Consider the following 20002-nt stretch of genomic DNA (forward strand, 5'->3'; position numbering starts at 1 on the left):
TTGTTAAATGGAACAACTAGAAATTTTCAGTCTCTAAACAGTACATCAAGGCTGTGGAGGTACTGTGCCATCCTTTCACTAATCACAGGTAATCCAGAATTTTGATTCTTAATTATATTCAAGATACTTTACACTGTCTGGGCCTAATTCTCCACTGCCTTGGACCACGTGTTGTCATTTCTAGCTGTGTAAATTGGTGTAAAATGCTACTATTCTGCTTTGGTAACATTTTACACCCACTCTATGCTCCCTTTGCAGATGTGTAAGTGACTTCTCAAGATGCAAGGAAGCAGGGAATCAGGTCATCTGTCTGTAATGTTAACTGGAATAATGAAATGTTCTCCAGCTCATCTGTCCACTCAATTTACACAAGGTTGGTATTATTAATAAGTGCACTTAGCATTTATTACCTTGAAATTGCTTTATAAACGTTAATTAATCCTTACAGTCTCTTGAGAGGTATTATTATCTCCATTTTACAGAATCAGATCCTGAAATCCCTATTCAAGCAAAAAGTCTCATTGAAGTCAGTTTTGTCTGAATAAGGAGAAGCTAAGACAGAAAGGTTTAGACCAAAATTTTCAAACTTATGTCTGAAGTTAGCTACCTACATAAGTGTTTATCTTCACTGAAAAGTTAACTCAAGTGTTGTTCCCAACTCAGATTCTATCCACACACTTTTAACTCAAGTTAGCTAGCCCCTTAGGGGCTATTGGCTAAATTCCAAGTGAACACAACTCATCAGCAGCTAACATGATCTCTCTGCCGTGGGGATGCAGGCTAGTTCCACTCGAGTGCCACTATTCCTCCAGTGCCTTCCCACATTTCCTTCTAGTGCCCAGAAAGGATAGACAAGTCCTCCCATAATTCCCTGGGAAAGAAATGAAAGAGCAGCTCAGTTTAAAGCAGTGCAAAGAATGCCCCCCTGGGATATGCCTTCAGAAGTCTTTAGTGCCATACCCGAATGAGTACAGTGAGAGTGTGGATACACAGCTTGAGTGTTATTTCAGTGTGGCAACTCTCACTCAAGTGAGGCTAACTTGAGAGAGTTAATTCTACAGCGCAGTCATACCCTCCAAGTGATCTGATTTTCACAGGTGCTGCTCTCCTCTGAACATCTATTGAAGCTTTAGGAACCCTGAACTTCTGAAAATTAGACTACATACTTTGGTGCCAAAATATATCTGTAAATGCTTGACTTTAAGCAGCCAAGTTTGATAACACTGGCCTAGAGTACATGTTACCTGCTGCCACAGAGGAGATAAATATTAAATCTGGGATTAAAATGTTTGAGTTCCTTGCAACTAGTTGATGCCCATTACTAGACCATAACCCTAAACACCCTTGTATCTATATATTTTTAATATCCTTAAAACAGTGTAGATAAATTAGGTTGTTTTATTCATTGGTTACTGTGGAAACTGACATCACTTTACCTTGGGTGGAGCGTTTGGAAATCCACAAGTGCTGACTAGTCAGTTTATATATTATAGCTTGCAGTTCATTCCATAGTTGGTAAAATGCCACAGTCTGAATGATGGTTGTACTAAAGCAGGAGAGTGGTAGGCCCATTTTCCTTATTGGCCGCAAAATCCCACTGACTTTGAGAGGGGTCAGATGTAGTAATTTGTGTAGCTGACTGAGAATGTAATTCACCCACTTGAGCTCTAACTCTGCTGTGACATGGAATCTTTTCTGTGGCTTTGGGCAGCCACTCTGCATCTGTTTCCCCATTATTGATAAAAAAAAGTGAGATGGTACTTATTTTACTCACAAGGCTACTGTGAGGACTAGTTAATTAAATAAAATTTTTAATAAGGAAAGTGTTAAATATTACATAGATATTAGCCACTCAAACTGGCCATTTCTTAACCAGCTAAGTACTGAACAGTTAATCTATTATTTTCAGAAGAATGCTGAATAAATCCCTTTCACACCAGTAAGCAGTTCAGTTAAGGACTCCACAGCAAAATCCCAATATTTCCAGTGGGTAAGAGTGTCCGCTGATATCATGATCCTTTCGTTTAAGAAGTAGTATTCATTGGTTTCTCATCACTGTTAGTTGTGCTGTGAATTAGGAAAAGCTAAAGAATAATATGTAGCCACCGGGGTGAAAATTGTAGAGAATGACTCCAATGTTACAATTCGGTCCTATCTTTATAGCAAAGAGGTTCTCTATATAAAGATGAGATGTGAAAGTGATGAAGATGTAGTAATGTTTTCATACACTTGCCAGTTTAATATGTTTTTATAAATATTTAATACATCAATCTCTTTATGAAGAACGAACATGCTCTGCATGTCAATATATCTCTTTATATTACATTTGCCTAATAGTAAATTCTATAAAGAAAATTTCATTAGACAGACATCTGTAAGAGAGGTAACTCAAATTTTGATTTCTCTGTGATGGTCTTTACTCTGTTCAGTCTCCTTGTATTTGCAAACTATATATGTGCTGATGGTCTGGATATCGAAAAACTGCATAAAGCTGCTTTATTATATTCTTGTCCATATGAATGGGGAACTAGAACTGAATGTTAAATGCAAAACAACTCTATTAAAATGACATTAAAGCTTAGATGTAAACAGAAGGAAATGTTGTCTAAGCTGTTACTCTTAGCTCTCCCATATTATGCAGAGAAAGAAAACTGTGGAAGTACAGGCGAGGCGACATCTCCTCCTTATTCCAGGAAGAGTTAAATTAAAATCAGGGTATATTAACCAGCACACCTTTTAAATCTGGTGTTAGGCAGGGCTGGGTCTTGACCCCTGCACTCTTTTGTTGGGCAATGGATTTCATAAGGTAGCATTCCATCAGCTCCATAGGCATTAAAATTGGTGATTTCTTGCTCTCAGACCTTGACTATGCTGATGACGTTGCTCTTTCTAGTACAGAGCCCCGATAGGTTTTGCAAGGTACTCCAGCTAATGGAGGAGGAGTCGACTAACGTTGGCCTACATGTTTTGTAGTCAAAGAGAAAGCTGCACCCATCTAAGATCAGATCCACGCATGACTCCAATCTCTTTGAATAATCAAACTGTCGAAGCAGTCTCCAACTTTTCCTATTTGGGTTCTCTACTCACGAGTTCCTCCAACTCTCACATGGAGGTTCTCCACCGGATTGGCATTGCAGCATTTGCCATGGGTCGTTTAAAACCAATATGGAGTCAACATCATCTTGGCATGACAATCAAGTTCAGGATCTATTCAAGCTGTATCATCTCTGTACTGTTGCATAGTTGTCAAACATGGACACTATGCTCCTCAGACTGGGCAAAGTTGGAGGCTTTTCATACAAAATGCTAATGTCATAAATTGAGCATAAAGTTGAATAATTTCATTTGTAAGGTAGATGTTTATGGTCACTCCAGTCTACAGACTACTGGGGCTATTGTCCACAGTTGGCTTCTTACACTTTTCAGACATGTTGCGAGCATGGCGCAAGACATTCCAGCGAACACCATTTTACGGGTGGCTTGTAATATCTGGGATAAAATTCTACCAACCGAGGGGTGGAGGCAGCACATAGGTAGACTCCCTATTACTTGGATGCATCAAGTCTGCCCTGACATTGGACTCTTAGCCAGGGCAGGTAGGGAGCCTGCCTTAGCCCCGCTGCCCCATGGGGCTGGCAATCCCGTGGGCTGGATTGAAAGACCTAACGGCCAGATCCAGCCCACGAGCCATAGTTTGCCCTCCCCTGCACTAACAGATCCTCTGTGGGGCCAGAACTCCCTAACCGTTCCACAGTGGAGCAAAACCTGCCTACACAATAGAATGATGAAGACTTCCCTCCTTTGGATTTTTCCTAGAGGTAAGGGCATTCGATCTCCTCCTCTCCTGGTATTATCTGCATTGATATTTATGTTACATGAATACATGACATCTTGACCATGTATCTGCCCTAATATTCACAATATTGTCCCCATTGACTGGCACTGAGTTTTACTTTATCTTGACATTTTAGTCATCATCCATGTTGCCCTGCCATCAGACACCCACAAATTGTCCACACACATAAGTTAGTTTAAAAGGGTACCACCGAAGGCTCAGGGGACTGTGAACTGGCCGTCGTGCCTGTAATGTTTATGAAGGACTCAGGAGTCATGTTTGCCAGTAAAGAAGGTGCAGCACTTTTTATTAAGTTCACAAGAATGCAACTCAGGAAAAGGTGTGGAGAAGTTGGTGGAGGAAGAATGCTGAAGATGCAAAGCACATGACTTTTCTGCCACTCCTGTGGCAACAGTTCACATATATTCCAGCCACAGGAAGCAAACGTATCAGTGAAGGGGGACCATCCACTTCTTTATGGGTGGGCACTTCACATGGCAGTTCACCAAGTGCCTCTGGCCAGAGGCCTGAAAATGAGCAAACAACTATTTAGTGTGAACACAATAGGAGAAAAGTTAATGTAAAGTCTGCTAAACAGCCACTAATAAATCTGGCTTATGTCTCTCGCCCTCAGCCAGGAAGGGACAGAGATATTTTAAAATCTGGAATCAATATACAGCCAAATATAATGTTCTTTATTATGAAAAAGAAAAAGGCTTAAAGTGGCCATAAATCTCCATGCCTGCTTATTTCCTGCTCTCTCTCTCTCTCTCCCTCTGGAGTGCTCCCCCCACAACCCTGTCAAAGTACCGTTGGTATTCCAGTCCTTGCTTCCCTTTAGCAGTGGCTGTCAATCACACTGAACTATCATTTTGGGGCTCGGGGCATGATATTGGCAAACTTCCACTGAGGACTAAATTTAATCAACAAAACTCACATCCACTAAACTAGATGTTTACTCAGGCACCACTTGGACTGCTGCACGACCTACAGCATCCCTATATATTTCTATAGATTTTATTATGCACCACCAGGAGACCACGGTGTAAGTTATGCACGTATCATGGTGACAGCATTTTATCAGTAGTCCTTGATAGTTCATCAGCAGACAACCTTTAAAGAGCTTTTACAAACAAAGATATCACACACCAGAGAAATTTTAGGTTGACGGCAGTTTTGCCAGTTGGCGTTCTTCATAATTCTGATACTAATTGAACATGAATATCCCTACATTATTAGTTGTCTATGAAACAATAGTTTTAAGATTCCTTATTCCTGGATCATTGTAGAATGTCATTGTACCTTGGAGTAGAACAGGGGAGGAGACAGAATTTTGCAATGATGTAAACATTTCAATGATAATTGAAAACAGAAAAACAAATGAGTGATGAGATCAGTGTGTGAAATTCTCCTCTGTGCAGAGAGCTAGAAGAAGAACAGCTCCCCTGTAATTCCAATTTACAACCTCAAAAGATGGCTAAAGTGGACTTCTGCTGGCTTCCTCACAGTGGTGAATTTCACCCTAAGTATATTACAGTGACAACTTGCTTTGTGGCCAAGGGTGTCACAGTACTGAAGAGCAAAAGTAAAATAGATGCTTAATTAAATATAAATTCAGTTTTTATTTTTGCAGTAATTTTGGGTTCTAATTATAACAATCTAATTTGTAAACAACACATGCTGAGGTTTTGACAGTGAAGTTCTGATGAAACATAGTGTACACATTTTAATTACATACAGTTCTAATAGAGTGAGCACTGCAGCATTTCTGTCATCTTTGAAATGGTAACAAAATGAAAAAAGTTTTTGAAATATGAGCGTGAAGGTAACGAGATCAATAAATGTCAACTAGAAAAAGTAATCACAACTCTGGAGACTCACTAACCTTTCTACAAGTTCCAGAAATAATAGACTAGCTTGGGATGAGGAATTCTTTAACCATGAGAATCAGGTACAATTAGAAGAGGAAAGAACCAGGTGAATTTAACTAAATAATTCTTTTGTTTTTCTCCTAAGCTCTTCACTAGTCTAGACTTCTGTCTACTCTGGTCTTGAAATCCAAAAGTGTAATGAATAAACATATGGATAACTTTATTGTCAGAAGTAAAAAGGAAATAGGAGCGTAGCATTTCATATTGAGGGTATGTTTCTGCTCCCATTGAGGTAAATACTAAAAATCAGCTGATCTCCATAGAAATTGTAGGTTCTCAGCACACCTCAGGATCTGGCACTAAATTGGCACCTATATATAATTTATGCAAACTCAGTATTTGAAAATGAATTAAATCAATATTAGAAATTGTATGCTATGTTTTAATGCCCCGTGGTAGGATCTAACTTGAATAAGAGAAAATTTAATATTCAAAATGTTAGATTAAATAATATTTGAAATGGGAATATTGGTATTTATTTAATTTTATTAAAATGTGCAAGTGGCATTGAACCTTAGGTGAAAAAGCAAAGAAATAACATTTTGTTAAACCTATGAAGAAAGGCAATAAATTCCTCAACATGAGGCATACAATCTTCTTGAAAACATTAACATTTAATGAAAGAATGTTCAAAATTCACTAAGGATTTATATTACAAATAGATGGATTTCAGGGAAATTTACTTAAAAAAAAGAAAGGAACAGAATACACAGGAATCAATCCATAATGTAGATAACTTATTAGAGAAGCCCTCTTCTCTTTTCAGAGTAGCAGCCGTGTTAGTCTGTATTCGCAAAAAGAAAAGGAGTACTTGTGGCATGTTAGTCTCTAAGGTGCCACAAGTACTCCTCTTCTCTTTGTATCCATGCTATTGAGTCCCACCACATGGTGGTGACAAAAAGGTAGACTGAAGCAAGTATATATTCTCCAAAGGCCTAGGGCCAACTTAAAGGTGCTTGCAGAACAAAAACAAATGCAGTTTTTATTTATCATTTTCATTAATAAAGTTACTTCTAAATGCTACTGTGTGCATTGAACCTGCCTTGGGACACTGCCAATATACATTTCAATTCTACTGTGCTTGCCAGAGATGATTATGTGAAAAGCATTCTGCAGATTATGAAAGAGCTCAACATAGAAGCACACACAGTACATGAAAGTGGGATTTTCAGATTCTCAGTTATATCTCTTTTCTCTCTCAGAACATTTTCCTGTTAGAATCATAGAATCGTAACACTGGAAGGGACCTTGATAAATTATCTAGTCCAGTCCCTTGCACTCATGGCAGGTCTAAGTATTATCTAAACTGTTCTAATATTCATATGTCCAATTTCCTTAAAAAGAACGAGGTGAAAACATAGGCCCCAGTCCTCCAAACACATACTTATTTGCCTACCTTTAAATATTGAGTAATACCATTGGCTGCACTGGGACTATTCACATGAGTAAAATTATGCACATGCGTAAGTCTTTGCAGAATTGAGGCTTTAGACTGGGAAGAAGATGTGCAGCTTGTAGGCAACCTGAACCATATCTAATATCAAACTAGTTTCATGCTGAGGTACCCTGTTTTCACTGTGGGACCTCAGAACAGAGAATTATGAAAACAGGGTAAATATGTTCTGGAAATCTGTGATTATTCATTTCAGAGCTAAATAAAGCTATTTTCTCTTGCTCGTATTTGCTTGTCACGTGGCTTTTAAATACTCCTGGCCAGACACTGCTTACATGCTCTTCTATGTTTCTTACACTACATGTGTATATTATATATATGTTTTATGTGGGAGAGGCATGGTCAGGGCAAAAATCACAGTGCTGTACCCAGGGACAAAGCTTATGCATGTTTTGAAGTCCATATGCAGATACTGTGCTAAGTACAAGAGTAACTTATAATTCACATTTGAAGATGTCAAGCACAGAAGGCCGTGACAGTGCAAGGACTGCGTATGTGAGCAAGCAAATGAGGGAAAACATGGTTGATGGAGAGGGCTAGCTTTACTATTGAGCTGTGTGTTTGCCTCACTGGCAATATGTGGGCAAAAACAGAGTAGTCTCTGAAGACTCATGGTAACTCAAGAAGTACCCCCCTCAGGCCAGGTCAATACATGGACTGTCTGCAAAATATAGATGGTGGGCCAAATTCAGCTTCACCTCAACTCCATTGAATTAGATGAGCTTACTCTATGGATGGATGTAGCACAATGCTACATGAAAGATTAATATGTTGTGTGTTCCCTTATCAACTAGAAGCAGGAGGAAGTTCCTTGGGATAGTACAGTCTGCCACTGTCAGTGTTACAGGCTGGTTGGCTATTAAGGAATAGTTAAGACGTATCCCATAACTTAGTTTGTCCTTGCTCTCTAGCAGAGCTGGTCAAAATTTTATGAATTATTTTTTCACCCTTTTTTAAAAAAAAAGCCCTTTTCAACAGAAAGACTTTTTGTGAAAAAAAAGGGACTATCAGACTGTTCCATTTTTTGTAAAAATGTGGGCCTTTCATATATTTTTGATATTTTTTCCCAAAATCATTGCAATGTTTGGATTGTTTGTTCATTCACCAAACAGCAGGCTTTCTTGTGTTCCACTATTGTACCTATTCTTAACATAATCTCTCATTTACATCAGTGGCCTTTATCCCACTCTGACCAAGTCAGCCCCTCTTCACATTCCTCCATTGGCTCCCTCTCAGCTCCTATATCTTGTATAATTTTCTCATCCTAAGGCCTGACTCCCAGGTCTGATAAGGCCATTTTATGCCACATTAGTGTCCCAAAGAGACCAGAAAAGTCCAGTGGAGAATCCTCCCTGAGTAAGGGGCAGTCTACTGACTAAGGCTGCTCTGCTACCTCCTGTGTTCTTACCAGCCCCAGTGTAAAGGGAAAGGGGAGGCATCTAATGCCACTGGTAAAAGACAGGGTTGCTGCTGTACAGGCCCTAACCTGTGCCAGGATTAGGCGGCCTTGAATCAAGGAACTGCAACCAGCCTTCCATCCACATTATCTCAGCTGTGCTCAAAAGGAATGGAGAGCCATGCTCCAAATAAATGACTTCCCCATCTCCAGTTTACATTTCTGATTAAGTTTCCCCATCCCACTGACCCTACAGAGATGGGGAGAGAGCAACTGCAGAGTTAGTCAATAGAGGCTACTCTGACATAATCAGAAACCCATCCCATACACATGGCTTGTTTCCCTCCATGCAGGGAGATAAAGTCCATAGTGGGCAAGGAGTACAGTCTGTCTGTGAGAGTCCATCTACTCAAGCCACCTCTTGTGCAGGAGAACACTGGCTCTGCTTGGAGAGGGGACCTTCTCAGCCACAGAGCTGGCTTGCCCCCTAAATGGCATCCTTTCTATATTCAAAACATACTGCTTCAAAGCAGCATTTCAGAGACAGAACCTCAAAAAGAAAACTGTTTGTCAAAACCAAATCAAAAGTGATGTATCTGCCCCACATTGAGCTTAGACCTTCAACCGATAACCTAGTCTGTAAGAGTCTGAACTGTAGCATCTGTCTGAATTAGAAAGAAGTTATCTTCTGTGTTCTGTACAGCACCAATCATAAGGCTCTCTTCCGTGGCGAGTGCAAAGCTTCTGTTGTCATGTGGCACTCATCCAGGTTTGCATTTTAAAGCAGAGAGAGGTGTTCACGCAAATGCGCACACACACACACATTAAATCTGTATCTGTGCTAGTAGTCAACTAAGGTAACTGAAGACTTCTGCTTTGATATTTTAGCTTTAAGAAATATTATTTAATAGTGCAATGGAATTATGGTAATCGAGAGTGTCTGCTGTGATAGGTATGTATAAGTAGTTAGAATTCTGGAAGCCTAAATACTATTATTTATTTACAGTATGAACAATCACTTTATAGAAGCACAGTGCCTCCCTGACTCCTTCAGGAAAGGCAAGTTCTTTCTGCTGTCAGCCAGGCAGAATGAAGGGGTCAGATGGAGAAAGGACAGCCCTAGCTGACAACTGCAAAATGGAATCTGAGAAAAGTCAGAGGGGTTTTGCCCTACTAAGCGTTGTGGGTTCAGGTCCTATACCTAGGCAGATCTGTATAATCATAATATTTTTGGATTTCATTTTGGGAGAGTACTAAAGAAGATCTATTCCTCAAGTTTACCACAAGATGGAGGCACTGTAACTCTCAACCACTCATTAAGCAGTCAGGAAGATGGTGGGTGTTGTACAGACTGCAGGATTTCACAGAATCTATTTAAGAATGCATTCTAAAATAATTATGACATTGCCATTATTTTATTATTAACACATTTCAAATGAACTGTGGGTCATTTTAATATATCAGACCCTTGGGACTGAAATTTGCTACACAGAATACATTATCTGAAAATGTGATAGCTTCAGATTTGCATTTCTGGCCAAAGACTAGAATTAAAAATATCTGTAAATATTGATTCTGCATCTCAGATCTACCAATGTGGCTGGACATGTAAATTCTCTTGATTGACAAGCAACAGCAATCAATACCAGTGTCAAAATTGCTGGCATTTTCCATTCTTCATATGCTTTCCACATCCAAGATGATTTTCCCCCCAAACTGAGCAACCTGGCACTCAGTATAAAATATAATAGAACAAAAAGCAAGTTGTTCTCTGGTACAGGGATGGTGCTGATTGTGCCAACAGATTTTCGCCCTATGGCTTTAGGCAAAGCATCCATGATAATGTTTGCTTGAGCTATCAGCGGATTTTGACACCAGTCAGTCAGTCATAAGGTACAGGACTGTTGACTTGCCTATGAGACTTGGATGGAATGGACAGAGAGTCAAGTCAGGTGGGCTACAGTTGTTTTTCCTTTGACAGAGCCCAAAAAGTTGTAATGAGGAGCTGCTCCTCTTCCCTAAAAGCTATCTGCAGTGGGATTACACAGGGCTAAATCCTGTTTTCCTCTCTCTTGATCTATATAAAGCCACTAGAAGAAATTGTTAGACCCCATGTATTACAGTGCTATCAACCGGCTAACACCCCATGCTGCCCCTTCCCTTCTTCAAGAATGAACAATATTGTCTCCTAGCTGTTTTACCGTTTCAGCGGGTGGGGGTGGAATTTGAACTCTGGATGAAAAATAGCTGGCTCAAGATGTATTGGGATAAAATTGAGAGAATACTAATCAGAAAAGGAAAGTACTTTGAGGATCTGGTAGAGGGCATCTGCTTGCCAATAGTTAAGGTAGTGTCTCAGGGCCCTATGGATGCTCAAATAAACTATAACAGCTAGAATGTGGCTCTACCTAGCTAAAAATATTCACTCCTTGCTTTGTCTTGCAGACCTGGGCATAGTGGTCCATACTTTTTGTGTTCCTAGATTAGATTACAGAAACTGGGAATGGGCAACGGGGAATGCATCACTTGATTACCTGTTCTGTTCCTTCGAGGGTGACCAGACAGCAAGTGTGAAAAATCGGGACGGGGGTGGGGTGTGTGTGTAATAGGAGCCAATATAAGAAAAAGACCCAAAAATCGGCACTATAAAATCAGGCATCTGGTCACCCTAGTTCCTTCTCTCTGAAGCACCTGGCATTGGCCTCTGATGGAAGACAGGATACTGGGCTAGATGGACCATTGGTCTGACCCAGTATGGCCATTCTTATGTTCTTGATTTGGCTACAATGTGAAGGCTATTTGGAAGCTGCAACTGCCCATTATGCTGCAGCCAACTGCTGAAAGATAAAGAATAGGTGAGAGAAAATAGCACCGATGCTCTGCATGTTCTCCTCACCCAATTCCAATTTCTATTTAAATTATATTGGGCTAACCATACAATAGAGGAAAATATTGCTATGAAAATTTTGAGTTCAAATAAATACTAACATCAGTTGTGCTTGCCTTTTGTGTTCACTTTCCCACAAACATTAGAGCACTCCAGTTTTTCTAGCACAGTATCTCTTGACTTCTGTAACTAGCCAACATAACACATTTCTAAGTCTGAATATCAAACAACCACAATATGGTACGTGTGCTATTCAAACTGAAAGAAGAAATTCATGAACAATTCTGAAGAACAACAATTAAAGAATTTCAGTATCTGCTCACTAGCATTTTGCAAACAAACATTGGAGGCAAAGTTGTAAATCATTCACCTGCAGTGTCATGATCCTCAGAGTACCTAAATTATCTGGCACAAAGTGATCTTGGTGACCGCCTAAACTAGTGTAACGGTATGGAAAACTGAGCCGCTTCAGATTTAGACTTAGATATGAAGACTCGCACTCCTACACCTTGCACTATACCTCTGAATTTGGCCCACTGAGTGACAGGAGTCTAAGCTAGCATAAATCACAAACTGAGAGGACAGAAGAGAATGTAGCAAGGAAAGCAACTAACAGGAGTGTGTAAGAATGTGTAAGTTAAAGCGGGGCAAACTTTTTAATTTACACCTTCTGTCCTAAACATCTTTGCATTCACATATTGCTATTGGTTATAAGTAGATCAAAGAGAGTCCAACTGTGAATAATTGGAGTCTAAAGGCTTTGTGGCAAATTGCTGGTACGATTATAATGGGTCCCATGCTTCCCCTTCTGGGGGTGGGGGGGTTCAGGGCGCAGTTTCCTGCCCCTGAACTAGGGTATCTACTGTCCCACTAGTAATCCAGAGAAGGGTAGTGGAGAGGAAGGGACCTGGGCCCGCTCTCTACTCCAGGTCCCAGCCCAGGGGCCCTAGGGATAGTGGTAAACCACTTGAACTAGTGCTTCCTTCCCCTGAGCTACTTTCCCTCTCCTGATCTTCAGCTTGTGGGGCTTCCTGCCCTCTCTCTGCACAAGCCGGGTGTCTCTTTACCTAGGGTCTTGGTCTTCTAGCCAGCCATGGCACTTCTCCAAACTCTCCTCTACTTCAACTCCTTCCCCTGGCTAATTGAAGCAGGGGGGTTTTATCAGGTGACTAGCTTCAGGTGCTCTAATTGGCTTCAGGTGCTTTTAATTAATCTATAGAAACCTTTCTTCCCTCTACAGGGAATAAGGCTTCTCCTCATCCTGGGACTTACATATCTCTCCTATATCACTCTCCTGCTGCCTTCTGGCCATGCTGTATTACAGCTTGTCTACATGGTGCATTAGCTGGGGTATAAATTCTAGTATGCACTAGTATGTCATGCACTAGCTGTCTGCGCGGACCCCCTGCTGCACACTAAAAGTTCTCTAGTGTGCATTTATGTAGTTCCATTTCAAACCGTACTATGTCAATGCACATTAAGGAACTTTTAGTGTGTGCCAGCGGGGTCCACAAGCATGGTTATGGCACATCTACACTACAAACTTTTGCCAACATAAGTTTCATCAGCATAAGGCTCCTGCAGTTAGTATATCACTTGTCTGTGTTCATGCTTGGCTCCCTGCATACTCAGTGCTTGTTTTGATGCACAATGAAGTGCACCGTGGCTACGTATCCCAGTGTGCAACTGTCCACCATACTGCATGCACTGTCTTTTGTGAAGTTTCGGCAATGCATGATGGGGCAGAAACAAGTTATGCGGGGTGACTGGGATGGCAGGGTCAAGTTCCCCATCATGTAACTTTCTCCACTCCATAATGGCATCTCATGCCCATAATTTTCTCACCTATTTTTAAAATCCCACAAACCTGTGCAGAATTTGTCCTGTCCGCCATCACTGACAGGGCATGGAGTCTACACAGCTCTGCACTATTGCCATGAGCATTTTAAGCACAGGACTCACAATCATCCGATATTTGCAGAGATGCAAGAAGAGCCACAGGGAACATGACAATTTTCTGGAGGGCAGATTGCTGTGGGACATAGCAAGAACCAATTCAAGGATGTTGGTGGCATTCATAGAGTAGCTGCAAAAGGTGGAGCACTGCTTCTGGGCTTAAGAAACAGTCACTGACTGGTCGGATCACATCATATGCAGGTTTGGGATGATGAGCAGTGGCTGCCAAACTTTCAGATGCACAAGGCCACATTCCTGAATCTCTGTGCCAAATTCACCACAGCCCTCCAGCATAGTGGACATAAGAATGAGAACTGCACTGATAGTGGAGAAGTGAGTGGCGATCACACTGTGGAAACTTGCAACACCAGATTGCTACAGATCAGCAGGAAATCATTTTGCAGTTGGAAAATCCACAGTAAGGGCCATTGTTACGCAAATGTGTGGGGTCATTAGTCATCTCCTGCTACACAGGAGACTCTTGGCAACATGCAGGATATAATGGATTTATTTGCAGCAATGGGGTTTCTGAACTTAAGTGGAACGACAGATATCACATATATCCCTTTTTGGCACCAGACCACCTTGCCACAGAGTACATTAACATAACTATTTTTCTATGGCTATGCAAGTACTGGTAGATCACAGGGGATGCTTCACTTATAGCAGTGTGGGCCGGTCAGGGAAGGTGCATGACACTTGTATATTTAAGAACACAGGACTGTTCAGAAAACTACAAGTAGGGACTTTCTTTCCTGATGTGCAGATTTCCTTTGGCAATGTTGAAATACCAACAGTGATCCTGGGGGACCTAGCCTACTCATTGCTTATGAAGCTGTAAACTGGCCACCTCAGCAGCACCAAGGAAATAGTCAACCACCAGCTCAGTAGGTGCAGAATGACAGTTGAATGTGCTTTTGGTAGATTGCAAGGGCACTAGCATTATTTACTCACAAGATTGGATCTCAGTAAGAAAAATAGCCCAATGGTTATAGCTGTCTGCTGCATCCTGCATAATATCTGTGAAGAGAAGGGAAAGTTGCTGCTGTGTGGAGGGCAGCGGCTGTCTGCTGAGTTTGAGCAGCCAGACACAAGGGTTATCAGAAGAGCACAATGCGGCACTATACAGCTCAGGGAGGCTTTGAATGAGCACTTTAACAGCAAGCCACAGCAATGTGTTGTGGTGTACTGTGCTCTACCTGGCCCCGCAGTTTGGTGGCCTGTTAGGAATTGTGTAGTGCTTGGTGCACATTGTTAGAGGGCTTTCCGTCAACCCTCCTACTTCCCTGGTTCTTGCCACACAAGCAGCAAAAGACCAGAAGTCTGAAGTGCAGACAATGCAATGTTTATTGGGGTTAATTTCCAGCAAGCATGATTTCAATCCCCCTACCTACTTCCTGGTTGACCCCAGTTTATATAGTAATATTCTCAGCTATCCCTTAACCAATCTAACATTGTAACAATTCTCTAACAAATTATATCCCACTACCCTAATTAACTTACACCTACCAAAATTGATTATACAGCAGACAGAAACAATTAGAGAACCAGACAAATTAACAATAGAAAAGTGGGGGCCACAAAGATAAAACAATACAGAAATGAGGGTTTCACAACCACAACCACTGATAAGTGATTTCTTGCCAGACAGGATGCTATCAAACTAAGTTTTCTTTAACCATCTTTATCTGGTGGTGATAGGCACTATCAGGACAGGATTGTATTCCTAACAGCCCAATACCACCTTATTTCAATGTGACTGGTTTGGAATGTGAGGATGTGACCATTCGCTTCCCAGCTTATGGCTGCCCCTGCTGCTTAGCCAAAAGCCTTAGCCTAAGAACAAGGTCTCAGACTATCCTAGTGAGAGAAGGCCCATACACAGGCAGACTTGTGATTTTGATTCTTTATCTTATACCTCTGTAACTAGCTAAGTGATAAAAATACACCTAAATTCTTAAAGTATAGGCCTTTACAGGCAGGCCTGCATATCTATATTCTAACACACATCTATAAATGTAACAATGATAATGCACCTACTAATTTTGTGGTGCTTGCTGTACATTTATGATTATTACACTGTGTTTGTCACTGATCCAACAAGTTATGTCAAAGTGCATAATCACATGTTACGTGGGTGCCTTCAATACTGCCAGCCATTCTGCAGCATATATTGGGAACTGTAACAAGTTCAGCACTCACCTCTCACAAGCACCCCGCAGTCTAGTGCATGTGCCTGCAGTCACTCAGTTTGTGGAATGGAATTAGCAATCCAGGAACATGATCCTCCCTCTTTCAGCTCCAGGCAGCCTGTGGACATGCAGACAAGCCCTAAGCTACACAATTTTACAATCTGGTAAACTGATTCAGCAGTCACATGTGACCTCCCGCTCCTCTGAAATGGAGTTCCATCTAAAATAAATCTGTCAAGCAGCATGGCCAGAGTACAATGTTTGGTTGTACCTCCGCTTCATTTTTAGAAACCTTGTGCCCTGCTTTCCTGGCCCCACAATATCTTAGATTTTTTCATCATATTTATTGCAAGTAAAAATGAAAGTGTCCACAAGGAAAACTGAAATAGAGAAGGAGCTATTTGATGCAGAGCCAGTACTGTCATAGAAGAGAGGATAAGAGGGGACAATGGGGCAGGAAAGCCCCCAGAAAATTCAGTACTTCTATTAATTGCTGTTGTGACTATTAGTTATGAGTCCTAACTGGTGGACTCTGTGGTTACAAAATTCTATGTGCTCGTGAAAGGTTCATTTGCTCAACAGCCAAAACTGCAGTGTGCACTATGATGGTTCTGTACAATGCAGAGATACACTTCATTATGTGATAAGAAACTACATACAATAGCAAGAAATTGCAAAAGAGCAGTGAAGATGCAAGGTAGAACCCTGTAGTGATTGCAGGCAATACCTAAATCAAAGATCTAGCACTGCAATTCTTCACAAATGAGGATTAATTTGAATCAATGATCTTAAAGTAATTCTCATTGTCCCTGAGATGATGATGATCAGTCCTGCAGGGCTTTCAAAAGTATACATAGATTGGGTGCCAAATATGATTTCAACTACAGAGCTGCTGTCAGATCCATATTACCTCTTGTTTCCAGTGCATTATTAGAAATTGAATTAAACATAAGTTGCCTCTGATTACACTGCCAGACAAAAAAAGTCACCTGGTGTGGGAATATAAGTACAGTAAATTGATCAAAGAATTTAACTGAGTGTCTAGAATTAAATTGAAATATTTCCAGTCAGTATTAATCATTTTGCCTTGGACATACCAGCATGCAACAGTGGTAGTATCAATAACTCTCCTGTGCCCCAGCATATCTTCTGTATAAATATAAAAACCTAATGTATAGAGGTGGTTGGAAAAATTCTGATGAAATGTGTTTTCAGAATTAACCCATTTGTTGAAATCTAACAGATTTGTGGAGACAGTTTGATTTTGACTAAGTTACTCAAGCAGCCAGGCAGAGGTCCTTCAGAACCCTGTCAATCAAGTTTTCTGCCAGCTTTCCCACCGAGCTCCTTGGCATCCTGCCTGGCTGACTGCCTCCAACTTGGAGCCATGAACCCTAGAAGCCCTGGGGTCCCAGACAGACTGCCATGGAGCAGGGGCTCCATTCCCTTTCAGGAAGAATTTCAGATCTTGGGTTTTGCTCCAATGAACGAATTGAACAAAAGTAAATTTCAAAATATTGCATTCTTCTGTGAAAGGGAATACCTTTCTCTGCCCAGCTGTATTGCTGTATAATTCACCTTCTAGATTACTACACTAGAGCCATTGTGGACCCAAAGTTAAGGTTGGGTCCTATTTAGCACTTAAAGCCTCTGTTTTTTAAATGACACACAGTGTATCTACTAATACCTTTCAGCACTTAATCTGAGTAAATCTTTTCATATTTAAGTAAATCTATGAGCTTTCGAGTTGTAAGAAGTTACAAACTGGCCAAAAAAGTTCACATCCAAGACTTTTGACTTTTCAGGCTCCTCTAGCTTAAAAGCCATAAACTGTAGCAAATCAAAACAAACCTACATATGAGAAATAGCTGATCTCTCGGGGGTGGAGGGGTCAGACAATTTTTTTTAATTAACAAAAATGCATTATTCATCATATCTGAATTTTATGCACTGCAGTTAGCAGAAGGAAAGCATTTTCGATACTGGCTACTTCTGTTCTACAAAGCAGTAGGCAGAAGCCTTTTTAAATGGCTTAGGACAGGGATATAAGTCTGCCTTTTGTTGTGTGTCCCTAGTAATGGTCCCTGCATCCAAAATTTAGGGCTATCATAACATATGGGGAATGGATTTAACTAGTCAAGGGGCATGTGTGTTGCTACAATGGAGATTTTTGACAAAACAGCTTTGTCAAAACCAGGATCTCACAATGTGGAACAAAGCCAAATGCTGAAACCTTGACAGTTGATGAAGAATAGAATTCTTGTTTCTGAGCCAGCTCTACTTAGGATCTTCACAAAAAAGCCCAGCACTTAGAAGAGAAGCCCAACACTGCCTGTTGTCGCAAATCCCAATAAGGTGTGCCCTCCATCTGAAACTGGGAACTAACATGGTGGAAGGGAACATGTTTTCTTACTCCAGCAGCATATGCAATATGTTGTAGAGGAAGATCGTTGACAAAATAGCAGCTACTTTCATATGTTAAGGGCTGTTATAAAAAGACCTGTGATCAATTGTTCTCCATGTCCACTGAAATAGGGCAAGTAGTAATAGGCTTAATCTGCAGCAGAAAAGATTTAGGTTAGATAATAGGAAAAATCTTTCTAGCTATAAGAATAGTTAAGTTTGGAATAACCTTTTGAGGGAGGTTGTAGAATCCCCATCACTGGAGGTTTTTAAGAACAGGTTGGACAAACACCTGTCCGGGATGGTCTAGGTTTACTTGGTCCGGCCTCAGATGACTTTGAGGTCCCTTCCAGCCTGACATTTTTACAATTCTGTGAAAAAGTGAGCTTTATGAAAGCGCCCTTTCCTGAAAGTGGAGCTCTTGAGCCAGCTGGTCCATCAAGGAGCTCCAAGTCCCAACAATCCATCAACTTCAGAAAGTCTGGTGTTTGTAAATGCGGCCATTGCTAGGCTAGGAATGCTTTCTTAACCTAAACACTGGGAAATGAATACATGAAAACACTAGGTTATATGAGTGTTAAGGGTGGTTTCTATATAACTTAGCACAAACCCACTAAAGTAAGGAAATAAAACTAGGCATCTAAGAATATTTAACGCTACTTGTTTATCCGGAGACATGCCTTGTGCCCCTAAAACAAACACTATACACCAGAAACAACACACCACAGCCTAGGAGGGAGTCCAGGCTTCCAGCACATCCTTCCCCAAACTTCAGTGAGTGTGGCTTTCCAGAGACATTCAAACGAGAGTCACATCTGTTTACGGTGGCTGGGAGTTTGCACAGACCAACTTTAATATGCTCCACCACCCATATGTTTTTGTGTATTAATTACACAAATTAATACAGTGTATACTAACCTCTTCTGCATGGATTTGATTGACTGCCTGGTGCCTGCAGACTCCAGGCTGTGTATTTCTCTGTTGGCAGAAAGGCAAGCAGCCTTTATCCATCACTCCATGGGGGGCCTCAGATCTAGCATGCACAATTGAGAGCATAGCTTATTGGGGTGGGAGGTCAAGATACCTTAGAGATGTCCTAGAGACGCATTGAGTCAGCACAAACTATTACAAGTGCTATCATAAACATCAGATATAAAAATAAAACTGTCTTCCCTTGGTGAAAGCCCTTAGTGATGCCCCAAACTGCTCGCCTGCCCCCCACTAATATAGGAATATAGTGCAGGAATATAGAATTGCTATACTGGCCCAGACCACTGATCCTTCTGGTTTGGTATCCTGTCACTGACGGGGACCAATACCAGATGCTATAAAGGCCAGTTAGCGATCTGTTTACATGGTTAATCTCTCTTTATGTCTGAGCTACACATCAATTTTGTACTATTTCAGTTAGGAGTGCAATTTAAAAAAAAAATCACAATAGTTGTACAACTCCTAGCATGGATGCAATTACACTGCTAAAAAGGTGCCTTATAATGGTATAACTTACTCCCTTTTCCATATGGAAATAGCTACACCAGTGTAAACATTTTTATACCAATAAAACTGCATCCCCGCTGGCTGAGAGGGGGAGTCGTGCCATTTTAATTACACTGGTGTACTTAAAGCAGTAACACTTTTGTGTTTAGACAAACATTTAGAATTTATTTATATACTGCCTAATGCCACTGTCAATGTCCTTGTTAGGACTGCTAGTGCCAATGTAGGATTCCGGTCTGTATTTTTGCCTGAGATAGTATTTTATGTTTTGCTTGCCTGTTTGATTTTTTGATACACATTCATGCTTACTAATATGTGTAAACAAAGGACAAAGACACTGTGTATGTTGCTTCTGCCTAGCCAGATGGGTTTGTTAGTATAATGGGAACAGATAAGAGCAGCTAAAATGTTACTGGGCATGGTGGGAGTATAATACATGGGAGCATACTTTA

This window comes from Natator depressus, chromosome 2 (assembly GCF_965152275.1).
Source record: "Natator depressus isolate rNatDep1 chromosome 2, rNatDep2.hap1, whole genome shotgun sequence".
In the NCBI taxonomy this organism is placed as follows: Eukaryota; Metazoa; Chordata; order Testudines; family Cheloniidae; genus Natator; species Natator depressus.